Source organism: Vicugna pacos, chromosome 3 (assembly GCF_048564905.1).
Source record: "Vicugna pacos chromosome 3, VicPac4, whole genome shotgun sequence".
NCBI classification, from domain to species: Eukaryota; Metazoa; Chordata; class Mammalia; order Artiodactyla; family Camelidae; genus Vicugna; species Vicugna pacos.
Window position 1 is genome coordinate 109,999,878 of NC_132989.1, and position 24,178 is coordinate 110,024,055.

General features: G+C 40.6%; 1 long non-coding RNA gene across 1 annotated transcript; it reads left to right on the plus strand.

The window, feature by feature from the left end:
* Positions 1-13,650: 13,650 nt before the first annotated feature.
* LOC140689993 (uncharacterized) lies at positions 13,651-23,169 on the plus strand. Its single transcript, XR_012065150.1, has 3 exons — positions 13,651-13,772; positions 22,033-22,181; positions 23,067-23,169. It is a non-coding gene; the product is annotated as an uncharacterized lncRNA (long non-coding RNA).
* Positions 23,170-24,178: the final 1,009 nt, after the last annotated feature.

The window sequence follows — 24,178 nt, forward strand, 5'->3', positions numbered from 1 at the left end:
GTCATCTGTCGATGGACATTTAGATGGTTTCCATGTCTCAGCTCTTGTATATAGTGCTGCTATGAACATTGGGGTGTGTGTATCTTTTCAAATTAGAGTTCCCTCGAGATATATGCCCAGGAGTGGGATTGCCGGATCATATGGTAAGTCTGTTTTTAGTCCTTTAAAGAACCTCCATACTGTTTTGCTTAACAGCTGCACCAAACTACATTCCCACCAACAGTGCAGGAGGGTTCCATCTTCACTACACCCTCTCTAGCATTTATCGTTTGTGGACTTTTTAATGCTGGCCATTCTGACTCGTGTGAGGTGATGCCTCACTGCAGTTTTGGTTTGCATTTCTCTGACAGTTAGTGATACTGAGCATTATTTCACATGCCTATTGGCCATTTGTATGTCTTCATCAGAGAATTGCTTGTTTAGGTCTTCCGCCCATTTTTGGATTGGGCTGTTTGGTTGTTTTTGTTATTAAGTTGTATGAGCAGTTTATACAGAAATTAAACCTTTGTTAGCCGCCTCATTTGCAAATATTTTCTCCCATTGCATAGGTTGTCTTTTTGTTTTACTTATGGTTTCCTTTGCCGTGCAAAGGCTTGTAAGTTTAATTAGGTCCCACTCTTGAACAAGATTGATTCTTGTTCAAATTGTGCTGATTACAACAGGAACAAAGATGAATAAGCAGCATCCATGGTCATCCATCAATAACTCACAATCTAATGGCAAAGAGGACAATTCCAAAACAATATGGAAACCCAGTAACCAGCATTCACAAAGGAGCTTCTAACCCAGAAAACAAGAGGAGGAAGCAAAGACCTCTTGAAAAATCAGCGCCTGAATTGAATGTTATATTTGAAATCTCAGGGATCTAAAGAGATCGAAATATTTTTAGATGCTCATTTGTTCCACAAACACCCTCAGGTCCCATTGGAAAACAGGCTCCAGAGCTGTGACTTCTTTATGGAATTAAATGTCGTCCGTTTGCTTTTACTTCTTCTTCTTGTAGGAATGAGGCCGTAAATTCTGCTCACAAAATAGGTATTTCTCAGCTTTCAAACTTTTGGTTCGGAAAACGTCCATTTCCTGCTCAGTTAAACAAGGCTCCCGCCGATGCTGGCTCTCACTCTTCTGCCAAAGCCATTATACATGTGGGCTGTGATGTCTGGACAGACTTTAAATAGGAGCGTTGAATCCCAATGGGTGTGTCTTGATGTGATAATTGCTTTTGGGACAGGTTATTGTGCATGGCTTTCAGTCCAAGGCATTCAGCTTAAAATACATTTTGTGTATCGTGCAAATCACTTGGAAAAAAATCCTTGGTGAACTGCCTATAAAATTCCTAGCACAGGCTAAGTCATATCCTCAAGTATTTCATTTTTCCATTGGACCCAACTTCCCAAACAGTTAAAAAAAAATAGAGACTTTAATTAACGGCAAATTTTATTACTCTCATTCTAAGGGTGGAGAAACTGAGACACTAGAATGAGTCATCCACAGCTGCAGAAAAAGTTAGATGCAAAATCTATTGGTAGATTCTAGTTCAGATTTCCATTCATTAGATGTTGCATCTTCTCACATTCCCTTTCAATAAGATATTTTTCCCTGTTTGTGATATAATGAAACAAATCTGTAGAAGTGAATGCAAAAAAGAAAAAGTAAAGCATTGAGATGGATGTCAGGATTGTCCTGTCACTGCGCTTTGATTATACAGTGCATTTTACATGGACACCATGTCTTTAATTTTTTTATCCTCCTGACATCGTATCTAGGTTATCCCTCAATATAGTATATTGGGGGCCATAAACTAAACTCATTTCTGGTCTCCATGAAGTACATTCTATGGCTATATTGATACTGTTAGTCTGCTCTTATGCTAATATATTGCTCTATTAATTTATTTTTTATTCATAGTCCATACCAGTGAATATTCACCAAGAAATACATGGTCAATTTGAGAAATGGTTTGCACCCCAATGTTCATTAGCTGCATTATTTATAATAGCCAAGGTATAGAAGCAACCTAAGTGTCCATTAGCAGATGAATGGATAGAGAAGACTTCATGTGTGTATATATATATACAGAATGGATACTACTCAGCCATAAAAAAAAAATGAAATTTTGCAATTTGAAACAACATAGAGGGACCTGGAGAGTATTACGCTTAGTAAGATAATTCAGACAGAGAAAGACAGATAACCTATGTTATCATTTATTGAACTAGTGAATATAACAAAAAAGAAACAGACTCACAGATCTAGAGAACAAACTAGTGGTGACTAGTGGGGAGAGGAAAGGGGGAGGGGCAAGATGGGGTAGGGATTAAGAGGTACAAACTACTATGTATAAAATAAATACACTAAACAAGGATATATTGTACAGCACAAAGAATATAGCCAATATTTTATAATAACTTTAAGTGGAGTATAATCTATAAAAATTTTGTACCACTATGTTGTACACCTGAAACTAATACAAAATTGTAACTCAATTGTGCTTCAATCAAAAAAAAAATTGAATACCCATCATTGGAAATATCCTTTGACTGTTGAGTATTGAGAATGTTTTTCTTGGTAAATATTCACTCCAGAAGACAATTAATTATAAGTAAGTTAATAGGCAAATCCTTTGTGGGAGGACTGCCCAATGATCAGATATAATCCCTGATAATTCTGGTTCTTGCTGTGACCCAGAAATCGAAGCATTCCCAAAGGCAGGGAAACACTCTCCCCAGATAATGGAATGGTGAGCACTTCCCAGCAGGGAGCCCTCCTCTTCTTAGCAGCTGTTTCATTGACTCAGCACATGGATGCAGGTGCCTGAGCCACGTCAAAGTGCAGCCTCTCACCCTTTGGAGAGTGCCAGCCGCTGGTGGTGGCAACACTAATACATCCACATTCCAGTTTCATCCGGTCTTCCTATGTGCCAAGCCCCGAGCCACACCCTAGGAATAGAGAACACAATAGACACAGTCTGGTGGGAGACATAGTCAACAAATGCAAAATGTGCAGAGAACTATGAGAACACGTAATGAAGGATGCAAACTGAACTGGGAAATTAAGAAATTAGGCAACTACGTGGAGAAAGTACTTCGTCTAAGAACTGGTTCGCAAACTTGGCTGCACACTGAAATCACCTGGGGAGCTTTCAAAAATCCTTTTCCATGGGTCTCACCTCCAGAGATTCTGATTAAACTGGTATGGGATGATGCCTGGGCATCAGAATTTTTAAAAACTCTCTGAGCAATTCGAACAGGTGGCAAAGTTAGGGACCCCAAGTCTATGGATAAATAAGTAAGCGGGAGTCCAGTGAAGATGGTCCTAGTGGAGGGAACAGTATGTACAAAGGCCCTGGGGTCTGAAGGAGCTTAGAACATTCTGGAAATGAAGCACCTGGAGTGTAAACAGGAGGCCTGAAGGGGCAGGAGCTGGATCACATATGGCCTTGCTAAGTTGGGCTGCAGATTTCACACTATTTGGTAAGAGCAGTGGAAGCCACTGTGTGGCTTGAGATAAGGAAGTAAAATCATCAGACTTGTTTATAAAAGGCAGCTCCAACTGCAGGGCAGAGAGTTTGTTAGGGGTAGTATGATATTAAGCAAGCCTCTCTCTTATGTTCCAGGAGCTCAGAGCTATAGGAAGAGCAGGATGATAGAAACAGGAACAGGGTTGCAGTCATGCCAAGCAAAGGAGAAAGGAGTCGGGCTCTCCGAGCTGACCCTGGGCAGTGGGAGAACCTGATTTTCTTTCAAGTAAGCCACAGTGAGTCCAACTCCCTCCCATTACACAGTCCTCTATCCTCTGATCGAAATTCTTCACCCTTCCCATCCTCAGCCCCTCCAGCGGCAACCCCAGACTGTGCTGAATAAGCAGGGACAAGTCACAGAGAAGAAAGAGCCCCGAGAGAGATTTCTGTTACCTATGGGGACCCCCAGAGCCCTGAGAATTGAAAATGAAAGCCAGCTGCCCTCTGCAAGGACCAGAGGTGCATCCTTGGGAGGGGAGAGGGGCTGCTTTCAAACCTCCACCACCCACAGCCACCCTCCAGACAGGAAGAGCCATTGTCCACCATGTGAAAGTTCTCTGGATGCCTCATGTGAGCAAGCTTGCCAATGGCGGCAACACAATATACTGTGAACCAGCCACTCCTTTCCTCCACAATATGTGACAAATTAGAAACGAGTTTACACTACTTTCCATTCTACCCCAGATTTGCTATTGAACCTTAAGACAAAGGCTTCTTAACTCATTATTTTCCATCCACAAAATGAATCTTTTGATAGCTTGGGAGGGAGGCAGAAGACTCTACTCATTGGATGATTTCAGCATTCAAAGAAATTAAAATAGAAATCCACAAAAATCTAAAAAAAATATTTTAATAGTAATCTAGTCATAACCCTTCAATATTCATTCAATATGAGCCAGAATCTATGCATACATATCTCACCCAACACTGCCACCTCCTCCATGAGTAGGATAGTATTACCTCCATTTTGTAGAAGAGGAAACCGAGGTTCTGAGTGGAACCATAATTTGCCCAGGGACACAGGAGGAATAATTGGCTGGCTTGTGACTTGAACCCAGCTCTAGTCTGACCCTGCAGCACCCATTCTCAATCAGTAGGCCCCACTGGTTCCCTCGCTGTTGGTTCTTTCTCAGTTTGGGAAAAATTCTGAGCTCCACCTACTCATAGTATCATAGCAGAGATGCTCCTGATGGTACCAACATGAAAACCCCTGAAAATTTAATGTCAGTGAGACAAGGAAGGTTTTCGTCCTCTAAATACCAGGTATGTAACCAAGGCCAGTTACTTGAGCGCTCTGTCTGTTTCCTCACCTGCAAAATGGGAGAGTAAGAATAAAATCTACCTCACTGGTCTTGTGAGGATTGATTAAAAGGATTATAAAAATAAACTCATCTACAAAACAGAAACAGACTCGCAGACACAGTAAACAATCTTATGGGGGGAGGGGGGTGGAAAGGGATACATCTGGGAGTTTGAGATTTGTAAATATTAACTAGTATATAGAAAAATAGATAAAAAACCAAATTTCTTCTGTATAGCACAGGGAATTAAATTCAGTATCTTGTCATAACCTTTAATGAAAAAGAATATGGAAATGAATAATATGTATGTATATGCATGACTGGGACATTATGCTGTACACCAGAGATTGACACATTATAACTGACTATATTTCAATTTAAAAAAATTAAAACAAAACAAAACAAAGCACTTACTACAGTCTATCATATTAGTGTTCAATAAATTATTGATTATTAGTATTATTACAATTATTATAATAGCTTGTACATTTCTTCATCTTTTTACCCTAGTTGTGCAGCACCTTTAACTTTCAAAGTGGAAAGTGGCCACAAAATTAGATAAAAGACTATAAATAGAGTTCCGTCAGCCGTGCTTGGGCAGTAATTTTTTTTTATAGTGAATTGATAAATGCTATATTTTTTTAACATTTTTTATTGATTTATAACCATTTTACAATGTGTCAAATTCCAGTGTTCAGCACAATTTTTCAGTCATTCATGGACATATACACACTCATTGTCACATTTTTTCCTCTGTGAGTTATCATAACATTTTGTGTATATTTCCCTGTGCTATACAGTGTAATCTTGTTTATCTATTCTACAATTTTGAAATCCCAGTCTATCCCTTCCCACCCTCCACCCCCCTGGCAACCACAAGTCTGTATTCTCTGTCTGTGAGTCTATTTCTGTCCTGTATTTACGCTTTGTTTTTGTTTGTTTGTTGTAATTTGATGGAGGTAGGGTCCTGGGGAGTGAAGAAAGGCAGCTTTGCCCATCACCACTAGGTGGTGCTAATATATTACAACCACCCACAAAGCTTTTCCTATAAATTTCACAATCAAAAATGATGCGCCTGAGGGCTGGCTGGCGCCAGAGCATAATGGTCTAAAAGTTGCCTATTATTCTACTTCTGCCACAGGGACTCAACAGTGTTACTTACATTCGGCCATGCATGACCCCGAGAGAAAGACAGGGATTGTATTCTAATGGCTGTATTTTAGATAGAAGACAATTTTAAACAGTTGTCTTTTGATTTCCTAATTGAGGTCACACAGTCAACAGCAGAAATCTACATTTTTTGCTCAGTGTAAAAGGTAATGAATTATTGCTGTAAAAGAATGTCTTGATACAGAGATTAATAAAGACTCTTAGACAAGAGTTTTACAATTAATTGGTCCCTGGATTAAGAAAACTCACATGGAATTAAAATGTCCTCACGGGCTCTAACTGAACAATAATTACAGTCAATTTTCTCTGCCTAATTTTAAAAGTCAATTTCTGCCTTTTCTCAAGTTTCCTATCTCAACAATACCCAGTTTCACCCACAGATGGAAGCCCTGAACACAGTGTCAAGCTTGTTTCCATGGAAGGGTCATTCAAGGATTCCAGTTGGTTGCCACATAGTCTGGGTGATGAAATGCTGTTGCTTCCTGGGAACCACAGGTGAGCAGGACTTTGGCATTCTGTGTCCCACGGGACAGAGGACCCGGCTCCCCTGAGTTGCATGTCTTGCTCCTCCAAATGGAAAAGTTCTCTCTACACGACCGTCATCAGCTGATTTCACGCAGGTGTTCTGCTCTCTCAGTCGCCCGTATTCCAAGGGATGCGGCAGGGAGCTATTTGCCAAAGGGGAAATATTATGTTATTTTCTATTTTCATAGCCAAAAACAATTTCAAAGGGAGCCTGCTTTTAATTTCTTGTTTTAATTTCCATTTGGGCAGGCTATGTAGCCCTTGAAAACTGTATCACTGAGGACTCTAGAAACAAAGGAGAAAGGCTTGTCTGTGCAACCCTGGCCTGATTCTGACAACGCCTACGATCTGAATTCCTCCCACATTTTAATCTTCCAGCTCACAGCCCATTTTACACGCATTGTCTCATGTTGGTCTATACACCAACACTGTTGGAAGACAGCCAGGCAATGGCTGTCGCCTCTTGTCGATGCATAGAATCTGATTTGTCCAAGAGTGAGAGTTAACGAGCGATACAGTTGAGACTCAAACCCAAGTCTTCATGAAATGTTGCTTTGTGATTCCAGCTTTGCACTTCAGGCACCGCTTCTCAATCACTCCTGCTCATTTGATATTCATCACCAACTGCCTTCAGTTCGTCACGGGTATATACGGTCTCTGTCCAACTAAATATGAAGTTTATAGACAGTGAGTGTGTCTAATAAGCCTATTGCTCCCACAAAGCCTTAAGCACGCAATAAGTAGTAATTAAAGTCTTGATCGTGCGAAGAATAAGAATAATACGGGTATTTTATCTATATGCACTTGAACCTAAATAAAATCTATTCTGAATGCTTAGGTTCTCCTTTTGCATAAGGGAAAAACACATCAGGACTGGAAGATGGACAATCTTTTCAAATTCATTTTAAATGGAAAAAGTATGTCAGTTTAGGGCAGACTCATTTCCTATTCTATATCCCTTATGGGTTTAGGTTATAATTTTGATGACAGCAAAGAGACTGGGGTGTTTTTCTGTTTTCCTTTGCTAAATGACAAGATTTGGGTACAAGTAAAATTGTGTTTCTGTGGGTTCGCCTCCATATTTACTCTCTGCCTGACTCCCATTTTCCAGTGTTTCATAGTCTGGAGAGGAAGTGTGGTCTGGTGGTCAGAAAAACAGTTTGGGAGGCTAGAGTCGTGGTTTCTATTCCTGTCTGGTTTCCTGACTCATCATGAGATCTTGGAGAGTCACTTAAGCACTGTGGGCTTCAGTTTATCTGCTCTTTCCCCTACCTAGAGATGGTGCTCAGAAGTAATCAGATCATCTGACAATATGAAATGAGAAATACATTTGGCTCTAAAAAGAAATAATACCGTTTGAATACAAGTCTTCATGATAAGGGAAATATTGGCTATAGAGGAAAAACAGGACCCTCTAACTCTACCAGCTGACAAGAGTCATCATAGGCTCTTCTAGGAGGCGTTGGTTCAGCTGGTTATGGGTCTGGACTGAGATAGTGTCTGGTAGACAATTTACAATGGGAAGAAAATCAAAGAACCAAGAATCTAGAGGGGAGGAGTATCAGGAATTTGCCCCTGGCCTCCAGAAGGAAAGAAATAACTCAACAGAAGCACTCAAATTTCACTTGGGGGTCACACTCTTGGGCGAACCAACAGACCTTCTTGGGACTCCCCAGTGGGTCAGCCTACAAACTTGAGCTACTTGTAATGCTGGTTTCTCTTCACCCTTCATTCTCCCCATGCTGTCCTTCTTCAAGAAGAAAAGCTATGGTGGACGTTATCCCTTGTTGAGTTAAAAGGGGAAAGAATCTGAAAAACAAAAATCAAAGCTGCCTAATTACTCACAGAATCATTTTTGTTCCATCACACGGTCTACGGGATGCTCCTCTGACTCTGGTATTGTCAGCCACCAATAGCCGCCCAAGAGAACAGAGCGAGGTTGCTTTAGAACCTCACTCAGTAGTTCTTGTCATTGCATTAGTTGTTGCTGTCAACTTCATAAGATAGAATCTGATGAACTGATGGTTTACTATAATTCTGATACTAAAATTAATAGTCATTATTGTAAGAAAAACAACTATATACTAGGTTTACACTCATTGGCAGGCACAATTCTCAGCATACTGTATACATGATCTCATCTAACTCTCCCCTAAAGCCAACAAGATAGGAATTGATATTCTCATTTTACAAACAAGGAAACTTAGAAATACAGTAACTTGCCTGAGGCCACAGAGTAAAGACTGAAACCCAAAGCTGTCTGACTCCAAGGTTATGACTGACCGCTGAGATGACCAGCCTTCCTCCATCTGGAGCAGGTAGAGAGGAGCTCGCTCCGGGAGGTGTTAAGAGAGACGCAAAGGATTTGACACTCAACACACCTTGTTTTCCAAGAAGTAGGGAAGCAGCGAGGATTGTTTCTATGGCCTGCGGAAACTTGCTAGGTTTCTTTTTCTCTACTGGAGGCCACTATTTTGCCAAGCTGGCCTCTCTGTCTGAAGAACAGGTGGAAAAGGTGGAGCCAACTCTTTTCTGCATGCCTGCTGGTTACACAAAGCAAAGTGTTCCAGGAAGAAACTAACAATTCCAGATATCAAAGATTCTCAGGATACGGGCTGGTGAAAAAAAAGAGGACCAGGAAGAGAGGGGACTCAGAATCAGTTCACCTGTACCAAAGGTATAGCCCATCCTCCCACAGACCATCAACCATGACCTGATGAGGGTCAGCCAAAACAACACATCCTACAGGAAGAGCCAGAGGAAGCAGCACATTGAAACGAAGGGGTCAAAGACCCAGGAAGAAAAAAAAAAAAAACCCGTCAGGTGGATGGCACAGTCCAGCCACATGTGGACTTGACATTGCCAGGAGCATGTGACAGGGAAAATCCTCACAGGCTGGAAGTGCGGGTCAGGAAATTAAAGGTCCAGGGGGCACAGATGTTGTTATGTTACGTTATTTCCAATTTAGGATTCAGGCTTTGAGAGAGCATGCAGGATGTGAGGGGAAGAAAAAACAACTTTGATAGGGTAATCCCATAATTTACAGTCCAAATTAGCACACTTTTGAAAACAAAAGGGGAGGTATTAATTATTAGTTACCAGAGGAACAACAGATAAACCAGCACTGTTTCAGGTAAACTGGGACATACGGTCACTCTAACCTTTGGGGAAATCTGTCAATACAAGAATAAAATTTTAGTAGCGAAATCTAGGTAATGGTAAAACACATATAGGTGCGTATAGTATAGACAGGGAGGACCAAAGGAGGCACAGCAATAGAAGTATGCTGAAGAAATTAGTTACTCTTGAAACTGATCATAAAATTGGCACACTGGCAAGTTATGGAAGGAGAGATTTCAGTTATCTAGAAATATTGGATATTTCCATCTGAAAGGAGGTCATCTGATAAATGTCTGCATTTAACTTGCCTTCCTTACCATTTCACTTCTCAGAAAGTAAAGGAAGTGGCAAGGCACATGCTACTATGCATGTGATTGGCGTTAATAATGAGGAACTTCCGGGAGACGGGAAATCCTACGCATGCTCAGATGTGTGACTGCTGCCGATCCCCAGGTTCCAGGGGAGGAGAGGGAGGATCCCGCCCCCAAGACGGTTCAAGAAGGAAGAGAAGCCCTTAAAAACAAAAATCACATGACACAACACAAAGGATCTCTGCACAATAAAGGGTGCAATACTAAACAGTACAGACCAGAGAGCCAACGCCAAGATAGGGTAAGGCCAGAGAACATCTAAAGCGACAAGGGAGACTCTCTTTGGAGCAAGAAGAAGGCATTCATGGGACATGTCCACCGCTTAGAGAACGCCTCTCACCCCTGACACATCAAATGAGCATAGGAAGTAGAAGAGTTAGTTGAGCACAAATCTACATTATTCCTTTAATTTCCAAATTCTTCAGTCATGGCCAGTTACTCATTTCTCTCCATTGAAGAAGAATTCCCACTCTATAGTTAGCTCTCCTCTTTCTCTCTCTCCTTGTCAAAATACTCCAAAGAATTACATCTCTAGTCAGTAGGGATAAATTAGAGAAGAAATGTAAGACAGTTGAAAACAGCAATAGGATTTATGACATTTGAAATAAGTAGGAATATGGTTTCATGTATAGAAGTTCTTCCCATAAAAGCAAAAGGGGGGAGGGGAAAAGAAGCAAAATTAAAGAAAATGATGTACAAGGGAAAAAAATGAACATGGCATATTTAATTAGCAGACTTTCAGGATCACCGGCTGATTCAGATGCCATCAGGCATTATCACATTCTCAGCTCCTTAGAGTCTTAAACATCTTCCTACTGTCTCACAGGGTCATGCACAGAGCAGCACTCAGTAAGTATCTGCTCACTAGATGGAGTTAGGAATGACACTCTAGGTTCAACATGCATGGATCCAGTACAATAACACCTGCAGCGCTGTCCTCAAAGAAGTCACCACTTCGGTAGCAACACAAGAAAGCTGAGAATAGGAATATGCAGCTTTCACCAAGTGAAGCTCACTTTTAAAAGATTCAATGTACCTGCCCAGAAAATGAGGATCCAAGTGTATCATACAAACATAAAATTAAAAATAAAATATGAAAGGGGCAAAGCAGGCAGAATTTCTGAGAATAAATTGGTTATCTCACTTGGGTTGAAACCCAGATCCTAACAATGGTGCCATGGGATGGAATCTGGGTCTCTGTCATCCCTCTGGCTGCATCTCCTTTTACTCCTCACTCTCTCTTGCCCATTCCTGTCCTTGCTGTCATCCCCAGAATCTGGAACGCTGTCCCCCCAGTTACCTGCATGATTCCTACCTCCCTTCTTCAGGTCTTTTCTCAAAAACGCCTTCTTAGCGATGCCTTCCCTGGAAACCCCATTTGTACTTACAACACCATTCCAACCGCTGCATTCTCCATCTACCATGGGATCCCCCAAAGCAGAGCCTGAACAAAGGCTTACATGCAGGGAGTTATTTGAGAATTCAATCCCAGGGAGCAGAAGGGCAGGACCAGGTGAGTGAAAGAGGCAATGAGGGAAGGGCCATCAAGGATGTGCAACCCAGCTGCTGTCTCGCTGAGATGACTGATCCTTCTCGGTGCCTTTGAGGAAAGCTTAGGAAATACATATCAGAACTAAAGCTCCAGGGGACAAAAACGAGAAGCATTGATTGACCCCCTCCTGCCTGCACTTTGGGGTTATGCATGTCTGAATATAGAGCTGGTTTCCATGGAGTATCCCAGGCTCAGCGTAGGGAAGCCCCAGAGCCGCACAGAGCTGGCCAAAGTCTGCTGGGACTGGTCTTGGCAGGAGCATCTGGAGTCAAAGGGAGGATCACAAATACTTGAAGTAGCACGCAAAAGGAGCCCCTTCTCCCTTCCCTGCTCCGTGTTTCTCCCTTGCTCTTACCAGCATCTGAAATTCTGCTTTGCATATGCATTTATTCAGTGTCCATCTCTCCCCACTACTGAGTAAGTTTCATGAGGGAAGTAGTTAGGTTTAGTTCACTGCTGTATCTCCAACACCCAGAAGGCTGTCCAGCGAGTGAAGATTCAGTATAGACCGATGAATGAGTGAGTGAATGAGTGAATGCAAGCATTCATTTTGAAACACTGTAAAAGACTGTACCTTAGTGGGATTTAATGAACAGAAACTCACAGGTGATGTTTATTACCACGCATCATCATGTTATCCTCAAAATCCATCCAGAAATAATTCTTCATTTTTCTCCCATGCCATAACCAAGCACTGACTATAATTAAACCCAGAGAGGTGGTAGACAAAAACAACTAAAATCCTTCCAAAGAAAGTGGACACATTTTGAGCACTTTCATTTCTCTAATTTTTTATCCAACTGTACCCTACTATATGCCATTCAGCAACGTCCAAGATCAGCCACAAAATCTAGTTCCTTTTGCTCAATACTTTCCATTGCTTCCAGCAAATACTGCATCAGCCCTAACTGGTTTAGCTTGCATTTAAAATATACTTGTCTAGTATATATTTTATATAACATGTATAAAAATTTATGTATAATATAGTCCTACAGATATAAATTTTCTTATTTCTTCTCTTATTTCTACAAATTAATACCTCTTGCTTCCCTTTCTTATTTTACAAACAAGTTCATATTTCTAAAACCCTTCCTTCATGTACAACACGCATGGAAGGTGACCTGAAAGATGCTTAGTTCAATAATTCTATGCCTATTCATCTAATTCAGCTACTGACTTCTCTGTGTCAGTACAAAGAAAGATACTGGTATCCCCAACAAAATCCAAATTAGCCAGAGACAAATTGTTCCGATCCAAAAGTATTTTTTTTATTAAGGAGCATAAGCTCCTGGTGTTTTTAAATGATAACTGATAACTATTTAACAGGCTTCCGATTAGTTGCACAGGCCTACTCTAGTCACCCTCTTGAGTCTCACAATAATACCAGGCCACATTTTATGGGATACAATTTACTAAACCCCACTAAGCCTTATGGTCGGTGTTTACCATATTTATCCTACAGTGAAATACAGTTTGTCCTCATTATTCACTGATTCTGCTTTTGCGAATTCGTCTACTTAAAAAATTTTGTCAGCCTGCAATCAGTGCAACTTGAGGCACTTTCGCAATCACCCACGGACACGTACAGAACAGCAAAAAACCTGATTCCCGTGATGTCCACGTTCCGAGTGAGGTCGAAGAAGGCTGTGCTCTGCCTTCCTGTTTCAGCTCTCGCACTGTAAACAGGTGTCCTTTTCGCCGTCTATTTAGTGTCATTTTTCTACTTATCATTGGTGATTTCATTGTTTAAAATGGCCCCCAAGCAGAGTGCTGTCTAGCGTCCAGTGTCCCAGAGCAAGAAGGCTGGGATGAGCCTTAATGAGGAAGACGTGTTCGACAAGATTCATCAACACGAATCAAAGTGCTGTTGGCCTTGAGCCCAGCGGTCATGCACAGTGTATAGAAATAAGCTGTCTTTAAACAGAAACACATAAAACGGGGTTATGTGTTGGTCTGCTGACTGACAGCTCATAGCTACCTATCTGTTTCCTCTATGAGTAATGGCTCAGTATCGGATCCTTTGGTGTCCATGGTGACTTTATAGAACATCACCGCAAATAATGAGAATGAACCACACAAGGCGCACTTTAGGCAGGAACCAGGGGTCTTACAGGCTGTAGTGAATCCATCAATCCCCTGCTATAACCCACAACCCTCGCCTCTCCATGCAGAGGGCTGTCTAGAGCAACGCCAGCAACCCCAGGCACGTGCAGGTGAGCAAGACATACAATCGCTTTCAGGACCCCGGAACCGCTCTCCACAGAGACCTCTGGGGACACATGTCGGATGATGTCCGGCTTCCCAAGCCTCGACTGGGATGAGTCTGAGGTCTGTTCTGCACTGCCTCCAGGACTTCCCAAGGGGAGTTGAGCTCCACTTGCCTAAAGGTTACTGACTTGATGCCATCTTTGGGGGCTTCTCCCCTTCTTGTCTCACTTGCCTGGGACCATCTCCCAGATAAGCTGCTTGCACTCAAATCCCTGTCTCAAAGTCAATTATGTGGGAACTCAAATCAAGACACAGGCTGATCTCAGACCTGCCACAAGCATCTCAGTGAAGGTGACGTGACAGCAAAGCCATCATCAATTCAATGATACCCACACTAGGTAAGGTATTCCGTGACTCAGAGATGCACAGACTGCCCACAACACCAGGTCTTCAGGAGCCCATGCTAGTGACTGAGCTGCAGGATCATCTTTTCACTGCCTCCTGCAGCTGCTGGAGAATCTATGACAAGAGAGCCCTGACAGTGCCTGGCATGAGATACTTGCTCAGAATTCATCATTCAGTGAATGAACTTACATAGACTTCCAACATCATCCTGTCGGTAATGCAAAACCACTGTGAGGTTTTGAGCCACGAAATAACAATGCAAATTTGTTTCAGACAAATTAATCTGATGTTGGCGTAGAGGATGGGGAGGCAGGGAGATAAACTCCAGTTTTCTAGTTAAATGAGTGGATGAGGCATTTATTTAGCCATTTTAATGTAAACATATGCAAAAGCAAGAGATCACAATCTCAATGGAGAGAGAGAAGAGGGGAGGGAAAGAGATTAAGAGGGAGATCCGAAAGAGCAAACTCCCAAATCTGACAACGTGGGGCCTTTAGACCCTATCCCTGTAAATAAACCTGTGGAACCCAGGTCCTGTGAGAGCAGGCTGGTGGGAGCAGGGAGCTCAGGCTTCATCGGGCTGTCCATAGCAGACAGGATAGCAGACAGCATCCTGTGTGAGGGGAAACCGCGGGCAGGAAGCAGCCTCTGTCTTTATGTCTTTCTAAGATATTTATACACTTCACTGCGGCCAGCAGACATAACTGGTGTAACTTGGATGAAATTTTAATTATACAGGATTTTAATGATTTCAGTTGCTGTGGGTGGAGAGAGGAAGCCAATAAGGAGGGAGCAAAGGTTCACCCAAGTACAGCTGCCCGTTTCCCCTCAGCCCTGGAGGAAAACCGGCATTCCGGAGGAAGGTCTCAAAGTTCATTGTGTAAGTTCCGAGAGAGCCACATAATTCTAGCTACTGGCATGGGCACTGGCTTGGTCAAGCCTCAGTCTCGCCACAACATGTCAACAAGTTGACAGATCTGGAGATGGTAATCTTGCTATAAAAAGGATGTTGGGACCATTGTCATGGTCTCGGTCTACACTGTTCGTTATTTTCCCCTGGGATTTTCTTCCTTCCCTTTATTTCTTCTTTATTCTTCCAGACTAGCCTTTCCACCTTTCACTCCATCATCAGGAGATGTACCAGACAGAGACCACTCTTTTCTGCCCAGAACATGCTCATCCTTATCTTGCAAACAACAAGGAGAGTGTTGGCGAGACTGGCCTCAATGTGAAGCTATAGGATTCTCAATGAAACTTTCACCCAACACTCCACATGGCTAACCCCTACCTGGCGTGGGTTGGAATGAGATCAGTGCTTGCTCCAAGTGAGACTTACCAAGAAGTTCAAAGGCCCTCCCGTTTTTAGTAGCTTAAATATGTATTTTTAACTTCTGTTTCTATGGACTAGGAATCCAGAAGTGAGTTAGCTGGATCCTCTGCCCAAGGTCTACTCCTTTTCCTCCTTCTCCTTCTCCTCAAAGGATCAGCAAAGCTACATCTCATCTGGAGGTTGGACTGGAGGGAAAAAGTCCATTTCCAGGTTCTCTCAGGTCATGGACAGAATTGATTTCCTTGCAGAAGTAGGACTAAGGGCCCCAGCTTCATGCCCACTGTTGGTTGGAAGCCACCTTCCGCTCCTGGAGGCTGGCTGTGGTTCCTAGAGGACACCCACAATTTCTTCTTCTTTTTTAATTTTTTGAAATTGAAGTATAGTTGATTTACAATGTTGTGTTGATTTCCATTGTGTTAATTTGTGGTGTATAGCATAGTGATTCAGTTGTACATATATATATTCCTTTTCATATTATTTTTCATTATAGATTATTACAAGGTATTGAATATAGTTCCCTGTGCTACACAGTAGGACTTCGTTGTTTATCTATTTTATATACAGTAGTATGTATCTGCAAATCCCAAACTCCCAACTTATCCCTCCCCATCCCCTGTTTATCATGGTAACCATAAGTTTGTTTTCTATGTCTGTGAGTCTGTCTCTGTCTTGTAAATAAGTTCATTTGTGTCCTTTTCTTTTTTTAAGATTCCACATATGAGTGATATCATATGGTATTTTTCTTTCTCTTTCTGGCTTACCTCACTTAGAATGACAATTTCCAGGTCCATTCACATTGCTACAAATGGCAAAGGCACTTCTATTATTATTACCTAACCCTATTCAGCAGACCTACACATCAGAGTGATCTGGAGGAGCTCTGCAAGATGCCTGAGTTGGCCACACAAGAATAAAGGATGTGATTTCACATTTACTGAGAACTAACTACTGTGCTGGATGCCTTGATGGCTACAAGGATGAATACTGCCATGTTTCGATCCTCAAGTTGTGAATAACTTGGTGGGAAGCAAGGTGCATGCTCAGATGACAATAGGACATAGCAAAGCATCCTGCAGAGAAGATGGAGTAAGATGGCTCTCAGCTGGGAGTCCAAGAACGTTCATAGACAGCATTTGAACTTGGGCTCAGAGGCTGGATAGGATGCCCTATGAACAGACAAAGGATTGCAGGTGAAATGAACAGAGGTAGGAAGGTACAAGCTGAGGGGTGGAGGCATCAAGGGACAATAAGTATTTCACTGTGGCTAAGGTGTGTGTATGTTAAAGGAGTTAGGGCTGAAAGAGTTAGAATAGGGCTAGGATTTTTTTTTTTTTGACAGACAGTACGGAGGCAATGAATGTCAGAGAGCTTGATCCAACCCCTCACTTCAAAGATTAGATCCTCAGACCTAGCGAGATTACTGCAAATCTTTCCCAAGATCCCGCAGCAAGTCAGAGCTGGCTGTGGGTTTCTAGTCCAAGGCCCCCTCACCCTGTGTGGCTATTTTATAATCAGAACCGAGACTTAGGACTAAATAACCTGGCAGCAGAATAAAACACAGATGACAGAGGTGAACACCCGTGGGCACGGGAGCTGCGCAGAGGTCCTTACAGGTTCCCGGAAGGTATACTGGGCACCTGAACCAAGCCATTGGCAGTGGGAATAGAAAGGAAGGCAGGAGTCTGAGAGTCACTGGGGAGGGAGATTTACAGAATGAGATGACTGTTTGGATGTGTGGGCTGCGGCAAGGGAGGTGGAAGATTTGATTCCAAGGTTTCCAGCCCAAGTGACTATAAGTCCCTTTTATGGAAAAAGGAAACTGCCCACTCTTTCCCCAGCTCCTGGCCATGGACCTTCCTCTCCGCCCCTCTGCTGCCAAGAATGCTCCCTCAGAGTTTTTCCTGGACCCCAAGTCAAGCTTCTGGGCAGAGCCCTTGCTCCCTGATGCGTGACGACAGGACACTGTTACCTTCTCCTGCTTTTTGTTAGTCTCCTCCCTCGCCTTGAATTTCCTGCCTCCGCAGGCTTTTATTACCTACACTCTTATTTGTCTTCAGCCCTCTAAATGCAATTGTTTTTAAAAAACTTCTATTCATTTCTTTTCTCATGGTAGTAACATATGACAGAAACCCAATTCAAACTGGTTCAGATAAAAAAGGAATGCAACGGCTGCTGAAACTAAAAAGCTTGGAGGCATGTATGGTTTTAGATATAACTGGATCCAAGGGTCTAAACTGCCTCTCTCCCCAAGCCTTCTTTCTTCTCTTTCTCTCTCTCTCTTACACGCACACACACACACACACACAATGGGAATTGCTTGTGGATCTCTGAGGACCAAACTGATCTTTATTGATTAAATAATCCATTCAAATCAAATACAGTACTATAAGAAAGATTGCATTACTGTACCCTTGCACAATGTTGATCAAATCTACTGTATCCGATAGACAAATTTAATCAAAAAATTACCCAGTATTTAAGGACAACAAAACTAAATAATAAAGACTTGCCCAGCCTCCTGTCAATTAATCTGCCATTGTCCCAGAAATAACCCATGCCTGAAACGAATACAATGACAATTCTGTCTCAGAAAGTTCTCATTATAAAAGACCTCCCAGAGAGGTGGTAGAGGGGGCGAGGAAGAGGGAGACTGGTTTTAGAAAAACACAGCATATTTAAAATAAATTAAACACTATATCTGAGGACTGTTTGAGACTTTCACACCATTTAAGACTAAACTCAATACCTTTTCTTTTAGTTAGTCCAAGATTTCTAGTAGTTGTTCTGTTTGTTGTTTCTATTTTGTTTGTTCCAAGCGTAGAGAAGGCAGGGCTGTTTCCCTGTTAACGGGTAGGGTTGAAAGTAAAACTTTTATAGTCACTCATGAAAATGAGCCCAGTTATGAATTTTATTTTAGTTGAAAAAATACCACACGCTAAGCAGAGGTCAATCTTAACAAGATCATAAAGTAGGAAGAAGTGGCAGAACAAGCCTGGCCCGACGCCCATCACAGAAAACCCACTGTGCTCGCTGTTGTCATGCTAGGTAGCTGTTCTGCACCCTGGAAAACATCATTTCAGTTTTGTTCTTGGAGCCTGAACTATTTTAATCCTTGTTGCTGCTAAAATACACAAAATGTTCCATAAACATATATGAGCGCAGGAGCAATGAGGAAATAGAAATGGGGCAAAGATGAGCCAATTCTGAAGGTTTAACATGAAACCTGAAATGGTCTCATGTTGCAAAAATAGATACCATGCAATCTACCATGTATTTAATCAGTTTCCTGTTATTATGAGGCATGTATACAGATTGTCAGTTCATTTCCTATTATTAGGAATTGCAGAATGCAAGAGCTGGAAACACTTTTATATTTTAGGGTAAAGCATTAAAAATAACAAAAAGAAAAATTTCCTTCTTTAAAAAACTAAAAAGACTTAACATATAATCCAGCAATCCCACTCCTGGGCATATATATTGGAGGGAACTCTAATTTGAAAAGATACATGCACTCTAATGTTCATTGCAGCACTATTTACAATAACCAAGACATAGAAACAACCTAAATCGTCATCAACAAGTGACTGATAAAGAAGTTGTGGTATATTTATGCAATGGAATGCTACTCAGTCATAAAAAAGAATAAAATAATACCATTTACAGCAACATGGATGGACCTGGAGATCACTATTCTAAGTGAAGTAAGCCAGAAAGAGAAAGAAAAATACCATATGTGGGATCTTAAAAAATGACACAAATGAGCTTATTTACAAAACAGAGACATATTCATAGCCATAAAAAATGAACTTTTGGTTACCTGGGGGAAAAGGAGGCAGGAAGGGGATAAATTGGAAGTTTGAGATTTGCAGATACTAACTACTACATATAAAATAGATAAATAATAAGTGTCTACTGTAGCACAGGGAACTATATTCAATATCTTGTAGTAGCCTATAATGAAAAATAATATGAAAACAAATATATGTATGTCTATGTATGACTGAAACATTATTCTGTACACCAGAAATTGACACAACATTGTAAACTGACTATACTTCAATAAAAAAGAAAGTAATCAAAACAATGTGGTATTGGTAAAAAACAGACATATGGACCAATGGAACAGAACAGAGAGCCCAGAAATGAACTCACAAACTTTCAGTCAACTAATCTTTGACAAAGGAGGCAAGAATATATAATGGAATAAAGACAGTCTCTTCAGCAAATAGTGTTGGAAAAACTGGACAGCAGCATATAAATCAATGAAGCTAGGACACTCCCTTACACCATACACAAAGATAAACTCAAAATGGATCAAAGACTTAAACATAAGACAAGATATAATAAACCTCCTAGAGGAAAATATAGGCAAAACATTATCTCACATACATCTCAAAAATGTTCTCCTAGGGCAGTCTACCCAAGCAATAGAAATAAAAGCAAGAATAAACAAATGGGACCTAATGAAACTTATAAGCTTCTGCACAGCAAAGGAAACCATAAATAAAACAAAACAACCACCTACGGAATGGGAGAAAGTTTTTGCAAATGATGAAACTGACAAAGGCTTGATCTCCAGAATATATAAGCAGCTCATATGACTTAATAAGAAAAAAACAAACAAACCCATCCAAAAATGGGCAAAAAACTTAAGCAAGCAATTCTCCAAGGAAGAAATACAAATGATCAATAGGCACATGAAAAAAATGCTCAATATCACTAATTATCAGAGAAATACAAGTCAAAACTACAATGAGGTATCACCTCACACCAGTCAGGATGGCCATCATTCAAAAGTCCATGAATGATAAATGCTGGAGAGGGAGTGGAGAAAAGGGAACCCTCCTACACTGTTGGTGGGAGTGCAATCTGGTGCAGCTGTTACAGTATGGAGGTTCTTCTAAAAACTAAAAATAGACTTAACATCTGATCCACCAGTCCCACTCCTGGGCATACATCTGGAGGGAACTCTAATTCAAAAAGATACATGCACCCCAGTGTTCAAAGCAGCACTATTTACAACAGCCAAGACATGGAAACAGCCTAAATGTCCATCAACACATGACTGGATAAAGATGTGGTATATTTCTACAATGGAATACTATTCAGCCATAAAAAACAACAACATAATGCCATTTGCGGCAACATGGATGTCCCTGGAGAACGTCATTCTAAGTGAAGTAAGCCAGTAAAGGAAAGAAAAATACCATATGAAACTGCTCATAAATGGACTCTAAAAAAAAAAAAAAAGAAGAACATAAATACAAAACAGAAACAGAATCATAGACATAGAATACAAACTTCCAACGGGGAAGGGGGTAGGAAGGGACAGACTGGGAGTTCAAAATTTGTAAATACTGACAGGCATATGCAGAATAGTTAAATAAGATTATACTGTATAGCACAGGGAAATATATACAAGATCTTGTGGTAGCTCACAGTGAAAAAACAATGACAATGAATATATGTATGTTTGTGTATAACTGAAAAATTGTGCTCTACACTGGAATTTGACACAACATTGTAAAATGACTGTAACTCAATGAAAAAAATTTAAAAAATTTTAAAAAGTAAAAAAATAAGTAAAATAAAAAAGAAAGTAAAGTGCTTATTAAAACTGAAAATTATATATTTATTTTCAGTTTAAAAAGCACAGATAAAATCAGTATGTTTCTGATACACCAGAAACAGTAAGAAAATATAAAAGAAAATATATTATTCAAAAAGTAATTATATGAATTATAAAGTACTTATAAGTAAAATATAAATATTTCATCTGTTATAAAAATATACAAAATTGTGATGAATATAAAAATAAAATGTTATAATCAATTACTTAACAAAATAAATATCTCTCATCTGTAATAAAAAAAAGAAATAAAGAAAGAAAGAAAGAAAAATCTCCCAGATCAGGTGAAAAGAAATGATAGTGGTGATGTTATCTTTTATTGACCATCCAGAAAAATTGGAAAATGTCATAGAGAGACAAGTTCCATTCTGCCTTATTGTACACTACCTTCAAAGAACATGCCAGGAAAAAGAAATGTAATCCTGCTAGCCACTTTTTATCTATATCATATTGCTGAGTATTCTTATTGTCTCAAAATGCAACCCTAGGGTGATTTTTTAACCTCTGCACAGTCTCTCTTAAAGACAAACCTCAGGTGGATTTAGCTCTAAAGGGGTCACAGAAGCTTCTTTAATCTTACAGCACAGTGAATGTACACGGTGACAGGAATCTGATATGGCAGATCAAAGACTCGCCCCCGAAAGCACTGTTGTGATTTCCTCTTCAGCGCAGTACCTCTCCATAAGCATGCCTTAGGGGTTAAAATGTGTTGTTCCAACCCATGAAAAGAAGAGCTGATGAACAGGCTAGTTTTGTGCAGCCACTGAGAAGGTAGTCATCATTTCAAAATCCTAACGCTCCCTCCATCCTCAGTTTTGTTTATGGGTCAGGAAGTTCCAAGCACGTTGAGTTTCCATCTGTATATCTGAAAAAAAATGTTGTGCTATCATTTTGTTCATAGAATGGTTAGAGCTAGACTTGGACGTGTCCCTGGAAAGCATCAATCTTCACCTCATCTCATAAATGAGGAAATGGAAACCTGAAGAAAAGAAAAGGATTTTCCTAAGGATCACACACTCAGCCATATGCAGAACAAGGATGAAAAATCAGGTCTGTAGACTTTTAGCTGAATATTCCTTCCATTTATGAGAAATAAGCACACTTGAAGCTTTTGAACTAGATATGCTTCCTTGTACCAATGCTGCTAATGATAGGATGTGGAAAACAGATATGGAAATTGAGACTTATGCCTTCTAAGCATGTCGAGGTACTTTGTGGCACATTTCTGTCATCTAGTTAAAGAGAGCATCACTGAAAGTCACAAGAGCTTACAAAAGATATTCTGGTAAGAGTCATCAAGGGTTCCATGACGTTTAAACCCCTGGCAGCAACGATCACATGTTAAATTGCTATACAGAGTCCCAGAAAAAACAGCAAATATTGCTTAATAACAGCTAGACATTCTCTCATGTCATTCTGTTGGGTTTTTTTTTTTTCCATCCACTCTCATGAAAACCTCCAGGATAGTCATCACCATCCTTGAGTTTAATGCAACTTGCTTATGATCCAGATGCATTTCACCCCAGAAGTTAATATAGTGTGGAAATTTCTAGATGGAGCATAGTAGCTCTGACAAAGAAAAGTAATGTAAACTCAACCATCATTTTAAAAACGTCTGCTCAGCACCTGCACTGTACTAGGTACGGCATTAGACGCTACAAGTAACCAAAAAAAAAAAAAAAAAGAGCAAACATTGACCTTTGCCCTCAAAAATTTTATAAACTTTAACAAATTGTTAAGTGTTAGTGAAGTAAATAAAATGCTAAGAGAACACAGAAAAAAAGCTACTAATTCAGGGCCAAGGGAAAAACCAAGAGGTTGTAAGGATGGCTTTCTAGAGGAGGTGTTTCTGCTATTTATTGTTGTTTAACAAACTACGCCAAAATGTAGTCATTTAAAACAATAATGACATTTATTTTGCTCCTGAGTCTGCAGTTTGATCAGGACTCAGTGGGGACAGCTCGTCTTTGCTCCACTCAGTGTCAGCTGGGCCTTCTCGGAAGTTTGTTGATTCACATCTTTGGAGACTGATGCTGATCCTTGCCTGGGACCTTACCTGGGGATGGCTAGAATACACATCTATGTGTAGCATTTCCACGCTACCTGGGCTCCCTTAGAGCGTGGTGGCTGAGTTTCAAGGGTGAGTTTCCTTCAAAGAGAGTCGGCCCTTTTCGCTCTCTCCCCTTTGGAGACGGCCCGCACTCTGTGGTGTGTGTACCTACTTTTACTCTAACCTGAGCACCCAATCCCCACACCTCTTTCCTTGCCTTTCTCTTGCCTTATACTCTATGCAATATGTATCTCTCTAAATAAATCTACCTTTACTCAAAAAAAAAAAAGAGAGAGAGTCAGCGGGAGCCATATGACCTATGACCTGCCTCAGAAGTCACACTTCAACTTTGCCACATTCTATTTATTGACATGGTCACAAAATATTGTCCACCACTTGAGGGAGAAATGGTGAAGTTCTAAAAGAGCTTGCAGGATCGGAAATACTGCTGCAGCCAATTTTGAAAAGTAAAATATAACACAGCAGGTAATTATTGAGCTAGACCTTGAAGGATGAGAATTTTTTTCCAGGTAAAGACAGGAATGTTTAGGCAGAGAGAAGACAAAGAATATAACCATGTGGATGGAACTGCGCAGCATGTTACAGGACCATAAATAATCTAGAAATCACAGAGAAAGTGTTTAAAACTCACTAATTAGAACAATTTTTTCCATGAATGTGAAAAAGATAAAAATAAAATAAAAATATAAAAATAATTTATGATATGCCAGGCACTGTGCAAAATACTTTCTATTTAATCCTCACAATAATCCCAAATAGTAAGGATTACATCCCCAATTTAATGAGGAAATTGAAGTTCTGAAAATTACAATATCTGCATAGCCAGTAAGAGGATTCCATCCTAGGTCTATGTGATTCCACAGCTCACAGTCTTAACAACAATGTCATCCTAAAAACTGAAAAAGGAGAACTAAATCTGAGTGGAAAACCTAGGGCAATCGTATTGGTTGAGGGATTGCCAGCTGATAACCCCCAA